The 26,286-nt window shown below is 38.9% G+C and overlaps 1 pseudogene; it reads left to right on the top strand.

Annotated features, from left to right (window-relative positions):
- The window catches only part of LOC134327093 (C-type lectin domain family 4 member F-like), a 48,961-nt pseudogene that overhangs the window by 11,292 nt on the left and 11,383 nt on the right, over positions 1-26,286 (top strand).

Raw genomic sequence — 26,286 nt, 5'->3', positions numbered from 1 at the left:
CACTATTATTTCTATAAAATCGCCCCAATTTCTGTATCTGCAAAGCAAAGTATTCAAAAACTTACAATCTTTCAATGCCTACCAATGTACTGGTGTCTGTTAGGATAATAACAGCATGACGGAACCACAGTAAACACAGCAGAGCAGGAGGGGTGGAGTAAGGTGAGCATGTAAGATGTGAGAGGAGCGAGTCTGTACAAATATGATTTTTACTTTCTAACGAAACGGGAGAAACGTGCTGAATGTAGCGGAGAAAAAGTAAAACCAAAGTATCGATTCCATCACCCTAGTATTGATCCGATACCAATACCAACGTTGGTATCGATATCATCAATATTTGGATAGATCCACCCACCACTAATCAGAACCTGTCTACTTCATCCGTGCGTTTGGGTCCAACCTCACTTCCCCTCGTAACAAGCTTAAGTGTAGAACATCATCTAAATCGTTAATCTTGTGATATATTGATGTAAATTATGATGCATAACAATACACAATGGTTCTGCTGGGTTTACATGCTCTAACTTCGCTAAACTATTTGTGTTTCAAAATAATTCTCCGGTCTCTAACCGGTGGCAAAATTGTCTTTTAAGGCAATTGTTTTCATATTACATTCACAACGTAACGGGTATAGGGACTAGACGGACAGACACACGCAGAGATGTATATTAACCAAAATATATTTATTGATAAAGACAAGACAGGTAGAACAAGACAAAGGTACAAAATCAAACACTTGACCTATGCTAAGCTAAATGCTAAACACATGAAACACGAACCTAAACCCTAAGCTAAGCTAAACAGGAACTAGACAGGACAGGACAACACAAACTAAACGGGACTACAAAGACTAAACAGAGATAAACCAAACTAAAGCTAAAGAACAAAGGCGAACACACAGAGCTAAGACAGAGCTAACAAACAAAGAGGCTAACGAACAGAGACAAAGGCTAAACAAGACTAAACAGGATTACTAGAACATGAACTAACTAGACAGGAACATATGACAAACAAGACAGGAGCAGAGCAAACAAACCAGATGAGACGGATAAGAGCAAGGCAATAGTTCAGACGGGAATCAGGAATCAGGAATCAGGAACCAAAGCCAGGAGAGTCACCAAGAATAGTCTCCAACCAGCCTTTCCCAGAGCCTCTCTTAAATACTGGCAGCTGGGGCTAATTAGCCCCAACTAACCAATCAAGAGAGGGGAGCTGGCTGGAGACTGAATGTGCTCATGGAGAGGAGGGCGTGGCACACAGGAGCTTCAGAGCACACTGAGGCTCCAAGTGTGACACACAATCTGATACACGGGTGTGCTTCATTCGTTTACTTGTTATTTAAGAAAGCAAAATAATTCTTAAAAATCGCTGTCAACAATCTTTGTAATTCACATGATGACATTACAGGGCATTCTGAATAAAGGAATTTAACCAGGTTTAGGTTTGTAACTGGTACTTTTCTGTACACAGGATGGGAAATTGAAAGCACAGCACTATGATGGCAGCCAGCAGGGGAAGACACAGCAGTCCCAGACACACTGCCGTCGCTCTGTAACATCTGATCCCTGCAGCCGTGCCTCCTGCACGAGAACCTCGATCATACCATACTGGAACTGGGGTGTTTTATTGGTCTGTGGTCCAGATTATGCACCAGGAAGACCTGAAGATAAATGCTAGGTGCTAGGGCTGTTGCATACTAATGGTGTTGCATACTAATGGATTTGCATACTGCCTCTAGTTCAAGAAAGTAAAATGATTAAAAAAGCATTATTATTATTATTATTAATAACAATTCAGTTTTATTCAGTAAAAGAACAGTTTTTTTATTTATTTTTTTTAATCTGTACATACATGTAGAATTATGTGAGCTTATGTTGCGTGATGATGGGAGTCATACTGCTGGTAAAAGCACTGTCTCAGTTTCGGAGGTTTGAATACCAGACTGGGCTTACAAATACCCAACTTGCATGGCATTACATGAACCCAACCAATGGGTGGAACACATATCACATATCATATTGAAATGATATGATATGATAACCATAATTTGTACCTTACAAATCTATGCACCAGTACACTGTGACAGACACGTATCTCACAAACCACAGTAACTACTCTTCCATGTACAAAGAATTCATTAGAACAATTGTGTGTGTAATCAAAACCGACTTTATATAATGAGTGTACACGGATCATGGCTAAAATAAATAATAATAATAATAAAGAAATAAATAAATAAAAAAGGCAATAAGGTATTTAGTACCTGTAATTTCTTCACAGGACAATATATGACTCAAAACTAAATGTGAGCTGGGTGCTTGGGTAGAGTAAGTGCACCATCAGCCAGCCAGGCATCTACACAAATGTCTGGGAAGAGAGGGAGGAAGGAGGGGTGCCCGAAGCCCTGTGATGGATTGGTGCCCTATCCAGGGTATTCCTGCCCAACGTGTCCCTGATCCGAATTAATGGTTTAAGCACGTGTATTAAGAACATTCTGGTGATCATGGTTAAAATAAATAGATGAGAACTGTTAGCTGTTACTGGTGTTTATGTTAATGTATGTGTACATGTACCTGAAGTCATAGTTCCATTATTCCTTCTGCTCATACGAGTTTTAACATCTTTATTGACGTATATATCTTCATCTAAATTCCAACACTCCATTAGGACAATCAATCAGACTTTATCTCCTTTAAAGTCCAGCATCCAGGAAAGGAAAGTCTTTGATGACAGTCTTTGTTTGTCAACAACTGCATGAGAAAAATATTGAAATGTTTAAAAACAATGTACCTCAAAGAAAGATTGGAAGAGATTTTAAGGGGATTGGAAGGGGCATATTTCTCCCTCTACAGTACATATTATCATTAAACAGTTTAAGGAACCAGGAGGAATTTCAGTGCGTAAAGGCCAAGGGTGCAAGCTTAAGCTGAATGTCTGTGATCTTTTATCCCTTAGACGGCACTGCATCAAGAACCTCCACTCAACAATAGCTGATATATCCACATGGGTGAGGGATTAGTTTATCAAACCTTTATCAAGCACTAAAATACAGAGTTACTGCACAAATGATACTTAAAACTTTACTGTGCAAAAAAGAAGCCTTATGTTAACCATGTTCAGAAGCGGCACCGACTTCTCTGGGCTTGGAGGCATCTAGGATGGTCTGTGGTCCAGATTATATCAGCAGCGATCACGCTGTATAATTCTTCACTGGTTTGGGACATTATCGAATTCTAAAAGACTTCTTAAGTTTTTTTAAATGACAAACTACGTTTTTTATTACATAGTGTGTACAACATTACTTGAGTACTTTAATTCTTTGTACTTTAATACTTTTTGCTTTAATGTACCAGGAGCTGCTGTAATAACTGACTTTCCCTATGGGATTAATAAAGTTATCTATCTGTCTGTCTGTCTGTCCGTCCATCCGTCCATCCATCCATCCATCCATCTATCTGGCACCAGGAGGACCTGAAGATAAATGCTAGGTGCTAGGGCTGTTGCATACTAATGGATTTGCATACTGCCTCTAGTTCAAGAAGGTAAAATTATTTAAAAAGTGTTATTATTATTAATAACAATTCAGTTTTATTCAGTAAAAGAACAGTTTTTAAATTAATTTTTTAATCTGTACATACATGTAGAATTATGTGAGCTTATGTTGCGTGATGATGGGAGTCATACTGCTGGAAAAAGCACTGTCTCAGTTTCAGAGGTTTGAATACCAGACTGGGCTTACAAATACACAACTTGCATGGCATTACATGAACTCAACCAATGGGTGGGACACATATCACATATCATATTGAAATGATATGATAACCATAATTTGTACCTTACAAATCTATGCACCAGTTCCTTTAACTACACTGTGTTAAGACACAGACACGTATCTCACAAACCACAACAAATGCATGAGAAAAATATTGAAATGTTTAAAAACAATGTACCTCAAAGAAAGATTGGAAGGGATTTTAAGGGGATTGGAAGGGGAATCTAGGATGGACCCTCACACAGTGAAAATGTGTATTATGGTCAAATGAACCAGCATTCCGAACAAAAAAGGATGCTGTGTGCTCCAGACCAAAGACAAAAAAAAACCATCCAGACTGTTATGAGCAACAAGTCTTAAAGCCAGGGTCTGTCATGGTATGGGGTGTGTCAGTATCAGGGTCTGTCATGGTATGCGGTGTGTCAGTACCAGGGTCTGTCATGGTATGGGGTGTGTCAGTACCAGGGTCTGTCATGGTATGGGGTGTGTCAGTATCAGGGTCTGTCATGGTATGGGGTGTGTCAGTACCAGGGTCTGTCATGGTATGGGGGTGTGTCAGTACCAGGGTCTGTCATGGTATGGGGGTGTGTCAGTACCAGGGTCTGTCATGGTATGGGGGTGTGTCAGTACCAGGGTCTGTCATGGTATGTGGTGTGTCAGTACCAAGGTCTGTCATGGTATGGGGCGTGTCAGTGCCAGGGTCTGTCATGGTATGGGGTGTGTCAGTATCAGGGTCTGTCATGGTATGGGGGTGTGTCAATATCAGGGTCTGTCATGGTATGGGGGTGTGTCAGTATCAGGGTCTGTCATGGTATGGGGTGTGTCAGTACCAGGGTCTGTCATGGTATGGGGGCGTGTCAGTACCAGGGTCTGTCATGGTATGGGGCGTGTCAGTGCCAGGGTCTGTCATGGTATGGGACGTGTCAGTATCAGGGTCTCTCATGGTATGGGGTGTGTCAGTGCCAGGGTTTGTCATGGTATGGGGGCGTGTCAGTGCCAGGGTTTGTCATGGTATGGGGGTGTGTCAGTACCAGGGTCTGTCATGGTATGGGAGTGTATCAGTACCAGGGTCTGTCATAATATGGGGCGTGTCAGTGCCAGGGTCTGTCATGGTATGGGGCGTGTCAGTGCCAGGGTTTGTCATGGTATGGGGGCGTGTCAGTGCCAGGGTTTGTCATGGTATGGGAGTGTATCAGTACCAGGGTCTGTCATAATATGGGGGCGTGTCAGTGCCAGGGTCTGTCATGGTATGGGGGTGTGTCAGTGCCCTTGGTAAAGGTCATTTACACTCTGTGATGGCAGCATTAATACAGAAAAGTACACTCAGATCTTAGAGCAACATGTGCTGGATGTTTATTAATAAATGAAATGAAATTGAGCAGATAAAACATGAAATATATCAGGTTCATCTTGTCTGACATCAAATAAAACCAAAGTAAATGTAAGAAACTCTGTGTTTTTATTATTTGCATTTTTCATACTGTCCCAACTTTTCTGATTTGCGGTTGTACATTCTAAAACCTTCTCAAAAACGAATGTCATCGAAATTAAGTAATGGGTCACTTTTGTCAGCAAGAACATGTCTAGCTGGTGGTACTCGCTGATTTTCATTGACATCGTGCAAGTGATCTATTTGTTTTCTTTAACAAACAGCATTAATCTGAAGTTAAACCTGCCTCCTGTGAGGTTTAAATTAAGCCTTAATTAAGTCCTGCAATAGCTCTAATCTTCCTTCAACAAATCAAGTTAGATAATTCATAATTGGACAAAATCTAGGCCTATTTAAGTCATGACTGAGAAAGCAGATTTAGTGTGTAATTTAGTGTGTAAATTGCCTTAAGAGGCCATTGTTTTGTTTCCTCATTTATCTTATTTCCACATTTATCCGCATTTAGTGTCGCATCCTGTTTGTTTGTTTTTTTCTTCGTGTACTGTGTTCATACCTAAAATACTTAATTTGTTTAGAAATGGACAGAAACCCCTCTGCTCAGGTGGTAAAAATAATTGGAAATTAATACAAATCTAAAACTGAGATGAGTTCCTCCCCTAATTCTTTCTGATCTCCCTGTCCCTGGTGAGGAGAAGCACCCCATATTTCATGATGCTGCCACCACCATGTTTCACTGTAGTAATGGAATTAGCCAGACATAGTGCTTGCTGTTCTGCTCAAGAAGAACCAGAGAAACTTTTGCCTTGTGCTGACAGAGTCTCAATTACATGCTTTCAGCTTAAATGATGTTTTGGGATGTGATCTTGGTGATATAAAATATTTGCACCCTCATTCTTATAAATAGTTTGAGGCACCTGAGTGGTGCAGCAGTAAAACACACCGACCCACTACTGCTCAGTTCTGGGGTTGAATTGTCAGCAGTGCTATCGGTTGGTTGGGTGTCTACACAGACATGATTGGCTATGTATTAGGATTGAGGATGGCTAAGCATCCTGGTCATTAGGAGGTGCATTTGACTTGTCAGTGCACACTCAGTGCTAATCCCAAGCCCAGATACAAATAAAGAGGGTTGCAGCAGCAAGGGTGTCCGATATAAAACTGTGCCAGATCAGGACCAGAATGATCCACTGTGGTAAAACCTAAATACAGGAGCAGACAAAAGATAATAAATGATAATGATAAATAGTTCAACTTATTTATACAAGGCATAAAGATTAAGCTTCCAATCATGGAGACGTTTCTGTAGCTCAACTCTTTAACACTAAGACCTGCAACCACTGATGTCGCAGAGGGCGACTGTGGCAGGAAAAACTCCCTTAAAATTACAGGAAGAAACCTTGAGAGGAACCAGACTCAGCAGGGCCCATCCTTCTTGGGTGGTCTGGAGGATACTTTAAATAAATACACGATTTACACAAAGCATACAAACACAGAATTAAATGATCTAAAAGTTATAACTGACAATGAATAAATAAATAAAAATAATAGAGTTATTATTCATTCTAGTCTGCAATGAAGTCTGTAGTGAGTTCTTGTCATTCTTGGTGCAATTACTCCAGATCCGTCATATCCGGCAGGAGCAGCATTGTTGGCACGTTAGTCTCAACTTCGATCCTTAACCTTGGTGGGTAAATAGGTTCTTATCAGAATGCCCTCGGGGTAAAACAACAGAGAATGTAGTTAATAATGTACAATGCTAGTTGAGTAAAAAAGCATAACTAAAAGGGAGAGCGAGCAGGTAACAAGGTCATGAAGGCTTTCATAGGACATCAGCGTCCACCTCCCCACTGTCATCAAACCTGAGTGATCGGACAAGAGAGGCAGAACGACAGCAACACAACATCCCTGATCAGTTTCTATCACCAAGAAACCCCAAGCTCTGCGCCTTTGTCTATACTAATAAAAAGCCTAAGAAAATAAATGTTTTCAGTTCAGACTTAAAAATTGAGACTGTGTCTGAATCCTGAATAGAGGCAGGAAGATTATTCCAAAGTTGTGAAGCTTTGTAAGAAAATGCTCTTCCACCAGCTGTGATCTTTTTAATTCTAGGAACTATAAGTAACCCTGCATCTTGTGAACGAAGTGGACGTGCTGGGTTGTAGTAATTAATAAGTTCACTCAGATACTGTGGAGCCAGACCATGTAGCGCTTTATAAGTTAGTAAAAGTATTTTGTAATCAATGCGGAATTTAACTGGCAGTCAGTGTAGAGATGATAGAACAGGACTGATATGATCAAATTTTCTAGTTCTAGTTAGCACTCGAGCTGCTGCATTTTGAACTAACTGGAGTTTGTTTATGGATCTACCAGAGCATCCTGTTAGAAGAGCATTACAATAATCTAACCGAGATGTTATAAAGGCATGGATTAGTTTTTCGGCGTCATTAACAGATAGTATATTTATTATTTTAGAGATATTACACAGATGATAGAAAGCAACTCTAGTAATATTATTGATGTGTGTATCAAAGATCTGAATCTATTGTGACACCCAAGTTTTTTACATCTGGGCTGGAAGTAACAGAAAAAGTGTTTAGGTTTAGCACCAGGTTAGACAACTTGTCTCTTGCAGCTTTAGAGCCAACAAGTAAAACCTCTGTTTTATCTGAATTAAGTAAAAGAAAGTTACACGACATCCAGTTTTTTATGTCGTTTCTATCTTACTGATTGTGTCAGTATCATTTGGTTTGGCTGATATATACAGCTGTGTGTCATCTGCATAGCAGTGAAAATCTATGCCATGTTTATGAATAATTTCACCTAGTGTAAATAATAGCGGTTCCAGTACTGACCCCTGTGGAACACCACACTTTACTTTTGTAGTTTCCGAGCATTTATTATTTACATAAACAAATTGAGAGCGGTCAGTCAAATAGGATTTAAACCATCGACTCACAGGCGCACACAGACACACTGAATCCTAACAGGAGAGCATCACATAGACCTGAGGACTTCTTGCCAGATACAGTAAAATGGGGACCGGAGATGACCAGAATAAGAACTCAGGTGCAGTAAACAGTGATTTATTTCTTAGTATTTTTTTATGTAAATTGTATTTAAGCAGCTATTAATAAACTAAGAAGTGAACTCGTAAGGAACTTTGGACATAGGGGGAACATGCAAACTTCACACAGAAAGGACTCTGGCTGTGCATAATAACTAAGAAGACAGTGGTAGCTAGTTAAGGTACCGGATTTGATATTTGGAAGGTCACTGGTTCAATCCCCACCACTGCCTGATTGCTACTGAGCAGGGCCCTTAAGTCTCAATTGCTTGCATTATATATGGGTGCAACTGTTGTTGATTTGGCTAAAAGTGTTGTGTTTGTCTATCATAGAAAACATAGTGGCTCCCCTCAGTTGTGAAAACAGTTCCTCAATGTGTGGAATTGGATAACTATCCACGATGATTGCTTTATAAGGCTCACTACACATCCTAATTCCACCAGAGTTTTTCTGTTTGACCACTATTGGAGAAACCCAGGCTGATGCATCAATTCTCTGATTGATGTCAGCTTCTAGCAAATAATTCAATTCCTTGGACACTGCCTCTCTGACTAAAAAGGGTAGACGTCAAAGTGTTTGTTGCACAGGCATAACGTCCTGTCGTTTTACTCTTTGCACAGCTGAACACAGGCTTTTTGGAGACTTCGCTAACTGGTTGAACTGAAGAAAGTACTTTGTTGCTTACATACCAAGTAGGGGTGTTCCTGTTTTTACAATATAGAATGTAGCGGGGACAGAACAGTCCTTATGTTTTGCTTTTCTGTTGCTGTGACCCAGTACAGGTAACTTATCTTGTGAGTATGCAACCAGTTGTATGTTGCTGGATAACAATGGAAGGTCATCAAAGTATTTCTGATAAATGTCCAGAGGTAGGAGTGATACAGATGATCCAGTATCAACCACCAGTTGGAGAAGCTGTGTACCCATTTTTGTGTCTAACTCATTTGTACATGAAATCTTATTTGCAGCAGGGGCTGAAATGTTCATGTAGAGTACAGTCAGTTCTGGAACTTCTATCTCGTGAACCTGCTGTTTAGCAGCTGAACGACACACTTTAGCAAAATGTCCAATTTTACCGCACAGTTTACACGTTTTCTTAAGCGCAGGACACATGGTTGACATCTGTAACATTTACATGCTGTCCGTGAACCACTAGGAACATCAGATTTTACTGCATTTTTATTATTGCTCTTAGCGTGTAATACTTGTACCGCGTGCTCTATCGGCTGCTTAAACACGCTAGCACAGGGGTCACCAACACGGTACAGGACATGTTCTAAAATAGCACAAGTGATTATAGTGTTCTGTCTAAAAATTGTCTTTGCGTTGCATTTGAAAATGACATATCTGAATATAAAATGTCAAAAACAAAAATGTTGTATGTTCATATGAGCGCCGATCTGGTTTGGGTGCGGAGTATAACGCTGAGACAAGCAAGTGAGCGCTGCTACGATACGGAGCGAGATGCGAGTTTTACCATGAAAAAAATAATAATTAAAAAACATACAAGAAAAGCGAAAGAAAACTTAATATTTTCACAATGATTGGAAGGAATGTGGAGAGACACTTCAGTACGTGTCAAAAAAACATCCCTGTACATTGCAGCTTTTTTTTTTTTTAAATCGTAGATAACTGATGATTTGTACAAACATGGGGCCGAGTACAAATAAGTACAAACGGGACATGATTTGAGAATGTGACTGTTAATGATTTCCTAAAAAAATTCTACAAATGTGCTCATTCATACTAAACTGTCAGGAAGAATATTTACAAAAATATCAGAGCTGTGATAACTCTGACTTTCAAATATTGAAACAGATTTAGATTAATAAAGATAAATAATGTTACGTAGAAATATATCTGTGTTTCCTACCATGGTAAATCGTTGTTAATAATTTTTCTGAGGAACCATTAACATGGTTCAGTATGATCAGACTCTCCATATATATGAATGTTTATAGTATTAATAATAATAATATCATTAACGGTGAACCGTGCAACTTTATGTTATTCAAGAAGTTTGTATCAAACCAGTAGCCCTTCGTATTATTCAGTACCCTTGAAGTAGCTCTCGGTCTAGAAAAGGGTTATAAACGTTCACAATTGCGATGACGGCATGCTTTTTCCACAATCTGATCTCTTAACATCTCATCTTCTTTATCTCTGAAATCACACAGAAATGTAATATCATGTAGGGCCGCTACATACTGTGCAATGGTTTAATCCCCCTATTCTTTCTGATCCCCCTGTCCCTGTTGAGGAGAAGCACCCCATAATTAATAATGCTGCCACCACCATGTTTCACTGTAGTAATGGAATTACTCAGACATAGTGCTTGCTGTTCTGCTCAAGAAGAACCAGAGAAACCTTTTTCAGACACACTGAATTCTAACAGGAGAGCATCATATAGACCCAAGGACCTCCAGCTGATTTTGTGCTCTTATATAGGAGTGGATAAGAGATTTTTAAATAATGTCATAACTTTAAGCCAAATAATACGATTAGATTCTCTAACAACAGGTCTGCAAACCTCCATCACGTCATCAATTATACAAAATAATGATTTGCCTCATTAAATTACAATATGCAAAGTAGGAACATTTGAAGCTGTTCATGACTGGTCAAAGAAGAGTCTTCAGCACTGGTAGAGAGTACATTTTCTTACATATTAGAACTTGTGGTCACTGATCTGCTATTTTAAGGAGGCTAAGACTAACCTGTTTATATTAATGTAAATTACTGTGTATATTTGAGCATTTTAATCAATCACACATTTAATCACACTTTTTAACTATTTAACAAAGTTACAGTGTTAAATTTATAACATGTAAACACTTTTATTATCTTGTCATATATTTAAGTCTTAAATGTTTCACTGATGGATATGACTAAACGTGTGCTGGTGTCTCTTCTTCTCTAGGCAGTGAAACTGCAGGAAGCAGATTATACAGAGGTATTACAGTGGGCTTGGTACTGCTCTGTGTTCTCCTGCTGGCCGGCATCATAGTGCTGGCTATAATGCATGACCAGTTACAGACCAGTTACAAAAACTTGACCATAGAGCACAACCAGTTACAAACCAGTTACGAAAACCTGACCATAGAGAAAGACCAGTTACAGAAGAAGAATGATACATGTCAGAGTGTGTATTCTTACCTTGGTAAGTAAATACGTTATTAAAGATTTCAGTCCAAAAGAAAACATGTTATTAGAGGTCACAGTGGGATTTTACAGCTGATTCTGTTTCATAAAGCTGCTGAAACACAAATTAATGTTGAAATGTAACTTAAAAAATTTTTTTTGGTTTCTTATTATTTTTTTCCACATTCTGCAATGCATCAGTTTCCCAAAACATCCCAACAGCCCCCAGAGCATAATACTACCACCACCATGCTTTTATGGTACTGTGTTGTTTGGTTTGTTTATCCTCAGCAGTAACTCAGTGGTGATCACAAAGTTCCAAGCTGGTACTGTTGGACCCTTAAGCGAGGCTCTTAACCCTGTATTGTATTCAGTCATAATTGCAAGTTGCATTGGATGAAGGTGTCCACTAAATGTCACACTTGTAAATATAATAAGTGGAAAATGTAATCCAGAAACACAAAAAACATAGGTGTCACTGTTCTCAGCCAAGCAAGCTTTACATCAGCATGAAGTTAAAGGCTGTAGTCATCATTCTTTTTTATGTCCATAAATATGTTCTAGAGAAAAGATGTACATATTTCAACTCCAGTGTTTACAGCATCATTACTGAGACGAAAGGCTGGAGCTTGAGCAGACAGGACTGTATACTGAGAGGAGCAGATCTGATGATCATTGACAGTAAAGAGGAACAGGTACGATTGGCACAGAGAAGTCACCTACTCATAACCTCAAGCTAAATGACATTAAAGAACAACCTACAGTGGCTTTATGTGTAACGCTGACACATTAGATTAAATAAATGTGTTTGTTTCTCCACAAACTATTAAAATAAGATAATAAGACTACGTTATATAAACACCTCTAATAAACATTTAAACTTTAAAATTTTAACTTTGACTATTCAGAATAGTGGGGTGGCTCGGTAGGTGGAGTTAATGCTGATTCTTCAGCAACCAAGAGAACTGGGTTTAAGCATCACATCTAGTTACTCTCTCTGTGTAGTTATGAGGTACACTGATGTCTTCCTACCAACAAACTGCCAGTAGGTGAAATGGCTACTTTAAAGTGCACTAAATGTTAGTAACTGAACAGATAAGCATGTTGACCTGCACTGGATTGGCACTTCCACCCTGAGTTCAGTGTTGTTAGGACAGACACCAGGTACTTTAGCCCAGCAGGAAGTGGTTACAGAAGATAAAATAAATTCATGATGAATAAATCCATGACACACTCACCTGTTCACTTACTTACAAGAACAGTGGTGGCTCAGTGGTTAACATACTGGGCTGTTGGTCAGAAAGTGTCACTGTTGGACTCCTAAACATTTTATCTTGTGCTGTTCACAGAATTTCATCAGCGGATGTCTTCCTAATACCCAGGCTTGGATTGGTCTAAACGATATAGCCTCAGAGGGAAAGTTTATGTGGGTGGATGGAACAGCACTGAACACTGGGTAAGATATTACTGAACTGAACTTTCTCTTTGATGTAGTTATTGATTATTACTCGTGTCTGATTCAGATCTAAAAATATAAAAATTCTGTTTTCAGGTTCTGGTCGAATGGAGAACCCGGTAATTATGGTGGAAATGAGAACTGTGTTGTAATTGGCTACACAAATTCTCCTTTGAAGAGCTGGAATGATGCTCCTTGTGATTACTCTTATGTTGGGATTTGTGAGAAACATTTCTGACTTGATTAATGTAATTCAGTTGGGCTTCTGTCCTCCAACTATTTGTAAAATGATTTGTTTTAACAAAACACCACAAACTTATTTTTCTGTACAAAATAATACAAGACCACATAAAAGGGAGCTTAATTAAAATCAAGCAGTAAAATGTAAATGACTGACTGATAAAAGTAGTTCAGGAACTAGAAGGAACAGAACTAAGTTGCCCGTGTGCATTTCTGCATGTATATGTGTTTGTAATCAAAGTGCCCTAGCCCGATAAATGTGTAGAAGTTAAGCCTGTATGCAAATGTGTGTGTGTGTGTGTGTGTGTGTGTGTGAAAGTAAATGGAATGGTATGTTTTGAAAATTGTATAATCTTCTGTGTGTAAAATTAAAAAAAAAGTTTCAAATATTGTCATTTGTTTGTGTATAATCATACATTCATTGTGATCCAAGTCGAGAAGCTTGATTTTGTTGCTTAATAAAACACAGGTTAAAAATGATCACATCCGTGTAAATTATACAGAGAAAAATTACTGCATGGACTTGCATGTAGGTGTTCGCATGTAAAACACTGTGTGAAATACTGTAAACAATGATGAGTTTTCTGTTTTACAGCTACTGTGTGAATGTGCTAATAGTCACATATGTAGTCTGTACTGAGGACAGGAAGTTGATGTGAGAACCACACAGAGTCTGTCTCTATACCAGCCCTGTTTAAAGCTCTGTGGAGTTTTAGTGCTTTTTATTTAAATAATTTAGTGCTTGCATCTGACTTTCTTTATTTTACTGTGTAAATTGTAACCTTGTAAACCAGCATCTGTTTTATTCCTTAATTCAGTCCTATTTTTAATTTATATGAAAATGTTTGATGTTAGTAAATTTATAGCTGGCAGCTGCAGCTGAGGTGGAAACATTTTAATAGGGAGGCAAGAGGGCTTTATTAATTCAACCCTTCACATTCTAACATAAATTGAATACACATCTGCTTAGATATGTAATTGTTTAAATGTTGATCCATGTAATGTTTTCTGTGCTGCCTGCTCTAATATGTCGTTTATTAAAATGCTAATATTATTTTAAAAAGATAGTGTACGCTCAAACTAAATGTGAGCATGATTACACATTTAATTCTGAATTGTGTGTACTTACACTGAATATGTATGGAAAAGTATTTGCTCTTTGGTCACATTTTTCAAAATTTCAGATCTGCCAAATGATTTTAAAATGAGATAAAGACAACAGTAAACACAAAATACAGCTTTTAAATCTATTTATTATTTTATTTTATTTTATTATGCTTTTTAGTCTGGTATATTTCAATGACTTTAATGACAGTGAGTGGCACCAGGCCTTTGCTTTTTAACAGGGTGAGTTTATTTTTATATTTAATAAATGGAACATTTACAAGCTTCATTTTTTTGTGTTTTCTGGTGCTGTGTGTAATTAGTTGGCAGATCTGAAACATTTTAAATTGACAAGTTAGCAAAAAATATAGAAACTGAGCGGGGCAAATACTTTTTCACAGTTCTGTAACTAGAATAATAAACAGCTGATTATACTGTACAGATAAATAAATAACTCTGTAATCAGATTCATCTGTTGTTCTGTTGTGTTGAGTATTTTCATACAGCATCACTTGTGTTTCTGTGGAAATTTCCTCAGAATTCAGCCACTGATTTCTATTAATAAGCACAAAGACCAACACAAACAAACACAAATACAGTCAAATGAGCTTCTGCTTTCAATCACACACATCATTTCATCTGTAACTCAGTATAGCTAAAATAAAGCCTTCATTATCATCATCATCAGTTCAGGCTGGAGAGCATCACGAACACTTCGATTAACACCAGAACTGATAAAGCTGATAATTCTAACTGATTTAAGTGTGAAAGTTTTTCAACATTTGACTGTTAGATCAGATTATTGGATGAATCAGAATGGAGATGAGTGAGGATATATATGAGAATAATGAAATTAACATAATTGAGAACACCAGAAACGAGCAGCAGCCTCCAAACACACACACACACACACACACACACACACACACACGCACGCACGTGTGGTAGTTTCAGGAGGGTCTAGATCAGTCACATCACTTTATTTACAATGTGCAGGGTGACAGAGAATGAGAGCAAAACAACAAACAAGTAGTTTTGTTAAAATTAACTAAATAAAACAATAAGAGTCCAATTGTATCATGTACATAACATGTAATCTGTGTGAGGTAACAGTAAGAGCCATGCTTGAGTTTCGGGGGTTCAAATCCCGGGCTGATACAGGCCAGCAGCTTCAGTTACAATGTGATTTCTGTCATTTTTACAATGGTGTGAGGGTGGCACGGTGACTAAGTGGGTAGCACTGTCGCCTCACAGCAAGAAGGTCCTGGGTTCGATCCCCAGGTGGGGCGGTCCGGGTCCTCTCTGTGCGGAGTTTGCATGTTCTCCCCGTGTCCGCGTGGGTTTCCCCCAGATGCTCCAGTTTCTTCCCACAGTCCAAAAACATGCCACCAGGGTAATTGGAAACACTGAATTGTCCTATAAGTCGCTAGATGCACAAACCAGTGCATTGTAGTGCCGGTCCCAAGTCCAGATAAAATAGGGAGGGTCGTGTCAAGAAGGGTCTCTCTTTCACAATTTGAGCTTTGAGTTAGGGACCGTCCTAAAACTAACTGAGAAAGGAGACATTTACTCTGCACTTATCCAGACAAATAAATCCATTTAAATCTGGTATGATTTGTATTTTTGGAAATATAATTTGTATATTTTAAATATAAATTTATTACAGATTTTTTATTTTTTATTTAAATGTAATGTAAAATAAATACTATGTTATTTCAAAAAATAAGGTTTGTGTAGTATATGTGAGAAACATGATGTAAACACTGGACTTGAAATATATCCATCCTTGCTCTAGAACAGGGGTGTCAAACTCATTTTCACCGAGGGCCACATCAGCATTATTGTGGCCCTCAAAGGGCCGATTGTAACGTATCCTGCTGTGATTGCAGTCTGTTGTTTTTCTTGGAGGCTAAATTCTGTATTTATATTGTTCTACTTTACCACAGACGCGGCCTCATAACACAAGAGACGCACCGGTTTCCCTTCCTGAAGCACAAACTTGTTTTCACTTTCATTAAATTTCCTCCTTCTGCTTAATTTTCTTACTTATCTTCTTGCACATTTAGGGATTATGTGTAAATATTTCTTAACATCATCTACTGGTGGGATGTGTCACTTTGCAGGTCACAAAATCAGCATGCATTTGGAGAGATGCAGTTAATGTAGGATTTTACAGTGTATTTTAAGACAATCATTCTGCCCTCACTAATAGTTTATCCCCCTTGCTCAGCTAGACAGACAGACAGACAGACAGACAGACAGACAGACAGTCGGTTTATTTGCTCGCCAGCTGTGTGATTCACTGTGTGCACCAGAATGACGTAAAAATACAAACAATAAAAACAATAAAGAACCTAATACAGTAAAAGCACACAGCTGTAGTCAAGTGTTACATCTGGTACAATATGAGATTTAAACCAAACGTAAAATAGCGCTAACGAGTTAGCATTTTGTGTAAAGATACTAATTGCTATAGTAACGGTAACAATTGTATTTAATTACGGTAAATTTGTAACTAAAACGCTGTGATATACTCACTAAACATCTACAAACAACTGAGAATATAAACGCCACTACTTACAGACGATGCTTTGGTATTATACTGCAAGATAATTATCTATATTTATTATTATTGTTTACATTTATATACATGGCCGTCTGTTACTCTCGCTTTGGTTAGCGTTGTTAATTTTCTAGTGTTTGTTTTTATGTTTTATAATTATCTATGTACAGCACTTTGTCACAGCTGTTGTTGTTTTTAAAGTGCTCTATAAATAAAGTTGACTTGACTTGACTTGACTTGACATTACTACCCGCGTTCTTTTGCCGTAAAAAAGTCACATGACTTCTCAGCGAAGGTCAAAGTTAGTTGCCATGACTACGATGCCACCGGTTGCCGCTTAAAGGCGCAGGTGTCCCATTAAATTATAAGCGCGTCTCTGTAACGACTTGAACCATCACAACAATTGTACAGTCGTTTAAGCTCTCGCCGTGAGTTTGACACCCCTGCTCTAGAACATATTTACAGACAGAAAACATTATTAAAAAACTTATTTGCTTTTTTTTTTAACTACAGCCTTTAATTTTATGCTGATGTAAAGCTTGCTTGGCTGAGGACAGTGACACCTGAGTTTTTCTGTTTCTGAATTACATTTGCTGCTGATTATATTTACAAGTGTAGCATCTCACACAGAGTTTTTACATCAAGTCTACACATTTTAAAATTTAAATCAAGCTTCTCGACTTGGATCACAATGAATGTATGATTAAACACAAACAAATGACAACATTTTTGTTCGATATTTTTTTTTTTTTACACACTAAAATATCGAACAGAAATGTTGTCATTTGTTTGTGTATAATCATACATTCATTGTAATCCAAGTCGAGAAGCTTGATTTTGTTGCCTAATAAAACTCAGGTTAAAAATTTAATAAAAAAACTTTAAGGATAAAATGACTGTGTAGATTTGATGTAAAAACACTGTATGTGATGCTGGAAACAGTTTGTTGTGTCTTGGTAAGTGAACCGTAAATGCAAGTAATTGAAAGAATGCACGATAGCAAACATGATCACTGCTCTTTATTCTCCACCAGACTTATCATTCATCTTTACTGCATGTCTCCCCTTTATTACCTTTTCTAACAGTGTCACCAACTGGTCAAACCAAGTAACAGTATTTATCAACATGTACTATTCCAAATATAACACAATACATGAATATTGTACAGAACACAACACAATGATGAGTTTTCTGTTTTACAGCTACTGTGTGAATGAGCTAATAGTCACATATGTAGTCTGTACTGAGGACAGGAAGTTGATGTGAGAACCACACAGAGTCTGTCTCTATACCAGCCCTGTTTAAAGCTCTGTGGAGTTTTAGTGCTTTTTATTTAAATAATTCAGTCCTCACATCTGACTTTCTTTATTTTACTGTAAATTGTAACCTTTAACGGCATCAGTTTTGTTCCCTAATTATTATTTATATTTAAATGTTTGACTTTATTTCTGACATTCAGTGGTAAAATGGATAAGGAAGTCAAAAAGCACCAGAAATAACCCCACTGCACACCAAAAAAGGTCTTCTGTTTTCTCACTGTGCATTTAGTGTCGCATCCTGCGTTTTTTTCTTCATGTACTGTGTTCATACCTAAAACACTTCATTGTGCTGCTCAGGTGGTAAAAATATTCAGATATTAATACAAATCTAAAACTGAGATCAGTTCCTCCCCTAATTCTTCCTGATCCCCCTGTCCCTGCTGAGGAGAAGCACCCCATATCATAATGCTGCCACCACCATGTTTCACTGTAGTAATGGAATTAGTCAGACATAGTGCTTGCTGTTCTGCTCAAGAAGAACCAGAGAAACTTTTGCCTTGTGCTGACAGAGTCTCAATTACATGCTTTCAGCTTAAATGATGTTTTGGGATGTGATCTTGGTGATATAAAACATTTGCACCCTCATTCTTATAAATAGTTTGAGGCACCTGAGTGGTGCAGCAGTAAAACACACCGACCCACTACTGCTCAGTTCTGGGGTTGAATTGTCAGCAGTGCTATCGGTTGGTTGGGTGTCTACACAGACATGATTGACTATGTATTAGGATTGAGGATGGCTAAACATCCTGGTCATTAGGAGGTGCATTTGACGTGTCGGTGCACTCTCAGTGCTAATCCCAAGCCCAGATCCAAATAAAGAGGGTTGTGTCAGGAAGGGTGTCTGATGTAAAGCTGTGCCAGATCAGGTTTGCAGACCAGAATCATCCACTGTGGTGAAACCTTAATACAGGAGCAGACAAAAGATGATGAACAATAATGATAAATAGTTCAACTTATTTATATAAAACATAAAGATTAAGCTGGATGGAGACGTTTCTGTAGCTCGACTCTTTAACACTAAGGCCTGCAACCACTGAACCACAAACCTGTCAGCAGTAATACAGACCTGGTATGGGCTGACCGTCATGCCAACTTCCTTCCTCTTAAATCATCACAGAAATCAACATCGACTCACAGGTGCACACAGACACACTGAATCCTAACAGAAGAGCATCATAAAGACCTGAGGACCTCCGGGCCAATACAGTAAAATGAAGATGTGCGACAAAATTTATGCAAATGCTGAAGTTATTACAGATCAAAGATTTAATTTAGAGAACAACAAAAATTCCCATGACGAACTGCAGACCGGCAGCACCAGAAGTGACCAGAATAAGAAGAACTCAGGTGTAGTAAACAGTGATTTATTTTTCTCAGTTTTCTGCATGTAAATTGTATTTAAGCAGCTGTTAATAAACTCAGAAGTTAAATCATAAGGAACAAGATCATGAAGATGATCCTATATTTTAGGAGGCTTTGGACACAGGGGGAACATGCAAACTTCACACAAAAAAGATGCTGGCCGCACGGTGGGGAACTAAACCCCGGCTCTGTCCTGCTGTGAGGAGATAGAATCAGAATCAGAATATCTTTGTTGTCATTATACCAGGTATAACGAAATTAAGGAAAAGCGCTACACAACTGTCAGCAGCTGTAGTCAGTCATAATAACTAAGAAGACTCCAAAGTTAGACAGTGGTAGCTCTGTGGTTTAGGTACTGGACTGATATTTGGAAGATCATTGGTTCAAACCCCACCACTGCCTGGCTGGAATGATTTTTCCTGTGGTAGGCAAGGCAAGGCAAGGCAAGTTTATTTGCATAGCACCTTTCATACACAGTGGCAATTCAAAGTGCTTTACATAAGGGAAAAAAAATTAATTTAAAGCATTAAAACATTCCTGAGATCTAAAACCTCAGAAAGACTTCTTGCAAACATTTAGTTACAATTAAGAACATGAAATTCAAACAAGAGAGATAAAAAAAATTAAGGACATGAAAAATTAAAAGAAAATATTGTAAAGTATAACCTACAATTTAGGGAATATGAAATTAAAACAAGAGAGATAAAAAATTAAGAACATGAAAACTAAAAGAAAATATAGTAAAATATACCCTACAATTTAGAAGAGCATGAAAAACTAAAAGAAATATGGTAAAATGAGGGTAATAGCAAAAATTTCTAGCTCAATCATAGGCACAAGAAAAAAGAAATGTTTTAACCTGGATTTAAAGATTTCTACATTTGAGGAACATCTAATATCTCCTGGCAGTCTGTACCAGTTATATGCAGCCCAACAGCTAAATGCTGCTTCACCATGTTTAGTTTGGACTCTGGGCTCAACTAGCTGACCTGAGTCCATGGATCTAAGAGATCTACTGGGTTTATATTCTCTAAACATTTCTGAGATGTATTCTGGGCCGAACCCATTCAGTGATTTATAGACCAGTAGCAGCACTTTAAATTCTATTCTGTAACTAACTGGAAGCCAGTGTAGAGATTTTAGAACTGGAGTGATGTGCTCAGTTCTCTTCGTCTTAGTTAAAACTCTAGCAGCGGCGTTCTGAATGAGCTGTAACTGTTTAATGGTCTTTTTGGGAAGTCCAGTTAAGAGACCATTACAATAGTCCACCCTACTGGAGATAAAAGCATGGATCAGCTTCTCTAGGTCTTGTTGGCACACTAGACCCTTGATTTTGGCTATATTTCTAAGATGGTAGAAGGCTGTTTTGGTGATGGTTTTTATATGGCTGGTGAATGTGAGATCTGAGTCTATTAGAACGCCAAGATTTCGGACTTGGTCTTTGGTTTTTAGAGCCCGGGAACTGAGGTGTTCACTGACACTGGTCCTCTTTTCTTTGCTACCAAACACAACAATCTCTGTTTTGTCCTTATTTAACTGTAAAAAATTCTGGCTCATCCAGTTATTGATGTCCTCCAGACACTGACACAGTGAATCTATTGGGCTGTAATCATCTGGTGAGAGAGCCAGATATATCTGTGTGTCATCTGCATAACTATGGTAATCAATGTTGTTATCCTGTAGCATTTGGCCTAATGGCAGCATATAAAGATTGAACAGAAGAGGTCCGAGAACTGATCCCTGGGGGATTCCACATGTCATAGCCACCCTGTCGGATTCACAGCTGCCAATAGTGACGAAGTAACTCCGGTCTTCTAAATAAGACCTGAACCAATTAAAGACTGTTCCGGAAAGTCCAACCCAGTTTTCCAACCTATCCAGCAATATTCTATGATCTACAGTGTCAAAGGCAGCACTAAGATCCAGTAAAACCAGAACTGATATTTTACCCGAGTCAGTATTCAGCCGTAGATCATTTAACACTTTTATGAGAGCCGTTTCAGTGCTGTGGTGAGCTCGAAAGCCTGACTGAAATTTGTCAAAATAACCACTGGAATTCAAAAAACTGCTGACTTGATTGTAAACAACTTTCTCAATGATCTTGGCTATGAAAGGAAGATTTGAGATCGGCCTGTAGTTGTTTAACACAGACGCATCCAGAGTTCTCTTTTTTAGGAATGGCTTAATGGCAGCTGTTTTCAGTGACTTTGGGAAAACGCCTGATTCTAGTGAGCCATTAACTATTTGTTGCAAATCAGTTTTTACAGAGTTAAAAATAGTTTAAAAAAATTCAGATGGCAGTATGTCGAGACAACATGTCGATGATTTAAGATGCTGAACTGTTTTCTCCAGTGTTTTTTGGTCTATTGTATTAAATTGTGACATAATAGTCATGTTATTTCTAGGTGTCTGTAGGGGCAGCATGGTTTCATCGTTTGACTGAGTGGCGTTGATGGTCAGTCTAATAGTTTTGATTTTTTCACAGAAGAAATGAGCAAACTCATTACATTTCTCTGTGGACAGAAGTTCTGGCGTGATCCGTTTTGGAGGATTTGTAAGCTTGTCGACCACGTTGAATAGAGTGCGGGTGTTGTTGATGTTCCTGTTAATGATCTTAGAGAAGTGCAGCTGTCTAGCCCTGCATAACTCCGAGTTAAAACTACAAAGGCTTTGCTTATAGAGATCATAGTGGATTTGAAGTTTAGTTTTCCTTCACTTACGTTCAGCTCTCCTGCATTCTCTTTTCAGAGCTATTACCATCATTGTGTTACGCCATGGTGCTTTCTGTTTGCTCAACGTTTTCATGACTTTTACAGGGGAAACCACATCCATGACAGTCAATATTTTCATGTTAAAGTTATCCAGGAGTTCATCAACTGACTCTATTAAAGTTGGTGATATAGCTATGGCCTCCATAAACTGAGAACTAGTGCTTTCATTTATGCACCTTTTCTTAACAGAAACAGAGCTAGTTTGAGCATCTGGAGTGATCAGCATTTCAAAGAAGACACAAAAATGATCAGAGAGGGCCAAGTCCTTGACCATAACAGAAGAAATGTTAAGACCTTTAGAAATAACTAGATCCAGAGTGTGCCCTCGAGTATGTGTAGGCCCTTTCACATGTTGCAATAGACAAAATGTGTCAAAAAGTCCAAAAAGTTCTTTGGTGTTATTGTCCTTGTTATTATCTAAGTGGATGTTAAAATCCCCAGTTATGATGAAGAAGCTGTACTCAGTGGAGATAACTGACAGTAGTTCAGCAAATTCATCTATAAAATGTGCAGAGTATCTTGGAGGTTTATAAATAGTTAAAAATAAAATTTTGGGAGTACCCTTCAAAATAAAACAGAGGTATTCAAAAGACATAAAATTGCCAAGTACAGTCTCTTTGCACTGGAATACATCTTTAAATAAGGCAGCTACTCCTCCATCTTTTCTACCACTTCGACACACATTCATAAAACTGAAGTTTGCTGGTGCTGTTTCATTAAGAACAGTGGCACTGCTGCCTTCTGCTAACCATGTTTCAGTTAGAAACAGAAAATCTAAACTGTAGGATAGAATTATGTCATTCACTAAAAATGATTTATTGGCTAGAGATCTAATATTAAGCAGAGCTAGCTTTAAAGGAACCACAGGAGCCCCTGGGGCAGCCCGAGGTTGTGGTGGTACAGGTACGAGGTTAGACTGGTTGACTTGATATGCTGAATGCGTTCTATTCTTTCTATTTCTAATCAACACAGGAATAGAAAACATTTCAGACATACTGGGTCCAAGCTTACTCTCCGAACTGTTGTCAGTATCATATCTGCTATAGCAAGGACCCTGAACACATCACAACGAGTTATCATTGTTTTGTATTCTGCAGCCGCTATCAGTAGCACTCGCTGAACATTCTGAACTCTGTACAGCCAGAGGAGATGAAGTACAAGGCTGCTGCTGACGGTGTTGAAGTGGCCTCAGAGAACGGGGAGGGGGCTGTGGACAGGGGGGAAGGGGTGCCCTGCGCTTTTTGGGTGAAACCTGTGGACTGGCTGAGATGGAGTGTGAGAATTTAGTCCCAACACACACCAGCTTCTCCATTTTCTCTGTGAAATCCATATGTGGAGGTGAGGTTGTTGAGAGAGAGAAGTTGGAGGATGACTGTGATGTCTCTGCTGTTGACTGCTGTGTCACTGCCTGATGATGAAGGTCATAATAGCTTTCGTCAAGAGTCAGAAACTCAGCCTGAGCTGTGTTCTCCAGTGATGGGGATTTTATGTTTGATGGTCCTTCATGGTTGAAAGCAGGTGAGGGAGGTTGAGGATGCACGTATTGTGTCGAGTCAGTCCAAGAAGCAGATGGGTGGCGAAGAGCAAAATGGAGGTTGTCCTTTAGTGCCTTCACTCCAGTCTTGCTTAGGTGGGTGCCATCTGGGTAAAAAAATTCTCTGCACCCCCAGAATAGATTAAAATTGTCAATATAACCCATACCTTTCAAACTGCAGGTTCTGCTTAGCCACGTGTTGAGGTTGAGTAGCCGTGAAAACATATTAGATCCTCGGGCCGGGAGAGGCCCACTGATGAACTTCTGAGCAGTCAGCTTCTCAAGTGTATTAAACAGTTCAGTGAAGTTGTTCTTTAAGATTTCTGACTCCTCTCTGCGAATGTCATTTCTGCCCACGTGCAGAATAATTCGGTCGATCGCTCCATGCTGGGAGAGGATGTTGGGAAGTTCCTAATTTAATTCCGAGACAGTCACATTCGGGAGACAGCATGTTAGCATTGATCTGCTGCCTATATTCTTGATGGCAGAGTCACTGACGATCAGAGTTTTCGGAGCGTTCTCTGCGTCAGGCAAGGGCCTCTGCTTAATCAGCCTCGTGTTTTTGCTAGCCCGCTTTGAGTCCCCTTTTATAGTCAGCTTCTCTGGTTTTGATTCGTTACCATTACCACTGGGGGTAACCTCGATCAGATTTCTGAGCGGTTCGAAACGATTCAGCAAAGGGATCGGTTTTTGTTGCGACCCTGCTATTTTCCCACGGGGTGCAATTGTGCTAGCTTTTGGAATAGTTTTAGCTTTCCGAGCCCATGATGAACAGTCTGGTGTGGAAGACATTAAGACAGCCACCTGCTGCTTTTGTGGTTTTGGTTTTGCTCCAAGTTTGTGCCACCGACTTATTCTCTCACATGGTTCGTTTCTGTTCCCCTGTTTTGACTGACTTCTGTCAAGCTTCGGGAAGTCTGTTAAGCTGTCTAGCCTTAGCTTAGCTGGTTGTTCTGTGTTAGATTTTGACTCACCCTCGAGTGATCTGGAACCATTTCTCCTGTCCGTTCCAGGTAGGATTGTGAGCATTTTTGTCTCCAGCACAGCGATTTTCCGTAGGAGTCTGTAGCAGTTGGAGCAGCACGAAGAACCCGCTGTAGTGATAGGAGCCATGGTAGTCCTGATAACTGTGCCCGAGTTTAGTCTGATGGCTAGTGGAAAACTCCGTTAACTACATAAATGTCTAGTTTAATGTAGTTCTGTAATTCTGTGCCTTTCCAGCCGATCTATTGTCAGTGTCTACTGATTGAGCTCTATATTTTAGAAATAAAAGATAAAAAATAACTAAAATAACTAAAAACTAAAAGCAAGCGGAGAGCACACAGAAAGTGTGCAGCCAGAGCGAGCGTCAAGGACAGCTGTTGTTGGGATTTGTGAGAAACATTTCTGACTTGATTAATGTAATTCAGTTGGGCTTCTGTCCTCCTGCTATTTGCAAAATGATTTGTTTTAACAAAACACCACAAACTTATTTTTCTGTACAAAATAATACAAGACCACATAAAAGGGAGTTAAATTAAAAATCAAGCAGAAAAATGTAAATGACTGACTGATAAAAGTAGTTCAGGAACTAGAAGGAACAGAACTAAGTGGCCCGTGTGCATTTCTGCATGTATATGTGTGTAACCAAAGTGCCCTAGCCCGATAAATGTGTAGAAGTTAAGCCCGTATATGGAAATGTTTGACTTTATTTCTGACATTCGGTGGTAAAATGAATATGGAAATCAAAAGCACCAGAAATTCCCCCACTGCACACCAAAAAAGGTCTTCTGTTTTCTCATGGTGCATTTAGTGTCGCATCCTGCGTTTGTTTTATTTCTTCATGTACTGTGTTCATACTTAAAATACTTAATTTGTTTGAAACCTAAATATGGGAGCAGCTGAGAGATGATAAACAATAATGATAAATAGTTCAACTTATTTATACAAAACATGAAGATTAAGCTGCCAATCATGGAGACGTTTCTGTAGTTCGACTCTTTAACACTAAGACCTGCAACCACTGAACCACAAACCTCACTGTAAGCCCGAACTGTATATCTAATCAAACATTTTTAGTACAACATACTAGGGTTGCCAACCGTCCAGTAAAATACGGAATCGTTCCTTATTTGGAAACTTAACGTGGTGTTCCATATTGAACTGATACGGGACGCGCTTTGTTCCATATTTTTATCAGTGGCAGGGGCGGCACGGTGGCTAAGTGGGTAGCACTGTCGCCTCACAGCAAGAAGGTCCTGAGTTCGATCCCCAGGTGGGGCAGTCTGGGTCCTTTCTGTGTGGAGTTTGCATGTTCTCCCCGTGTCCGCGTGGGTTTCCTCCCACAGTCCAAAGAAATGCAAGTGAGGTGAATTGGAGACACTAAATTGTCCAAGACTGTGTTTGCTGTGACCTTGTGAACTGATGAATCTTGTGTAATGAGTAACCACCGTTCCTGTCATGAATGTAACCAAAGTGTAAAACATGACGTTAAAATCCTAATAAACAAACAAACATATCAGTGGGAGAGAAATGCTGCAGATTAGACTGAGACAGGGCGATATGTATGAAGCAGAAGGAAACTTCTGCT

This window comes from Trichomycterus rosablanca, chromosome 14 (genome assembly GCF_030014385.1).
Source record: "Trichomycterus rosablanca isolate fTriRos1 chromosome 14, fTriRos1.hap1, whole genome shotgun sequence".
Classification (NCBI taxonomy): domain Eukaryota; kingdom Metazoa; phylum Chordata; class Actinopteri; order Siluriformes; family Trichomycteridae; genus Trichomycterus; species Trichomycterus rosablanca.
This window is presented reverse-complemented; position numbering and strand designations above follow the sequence as displayed.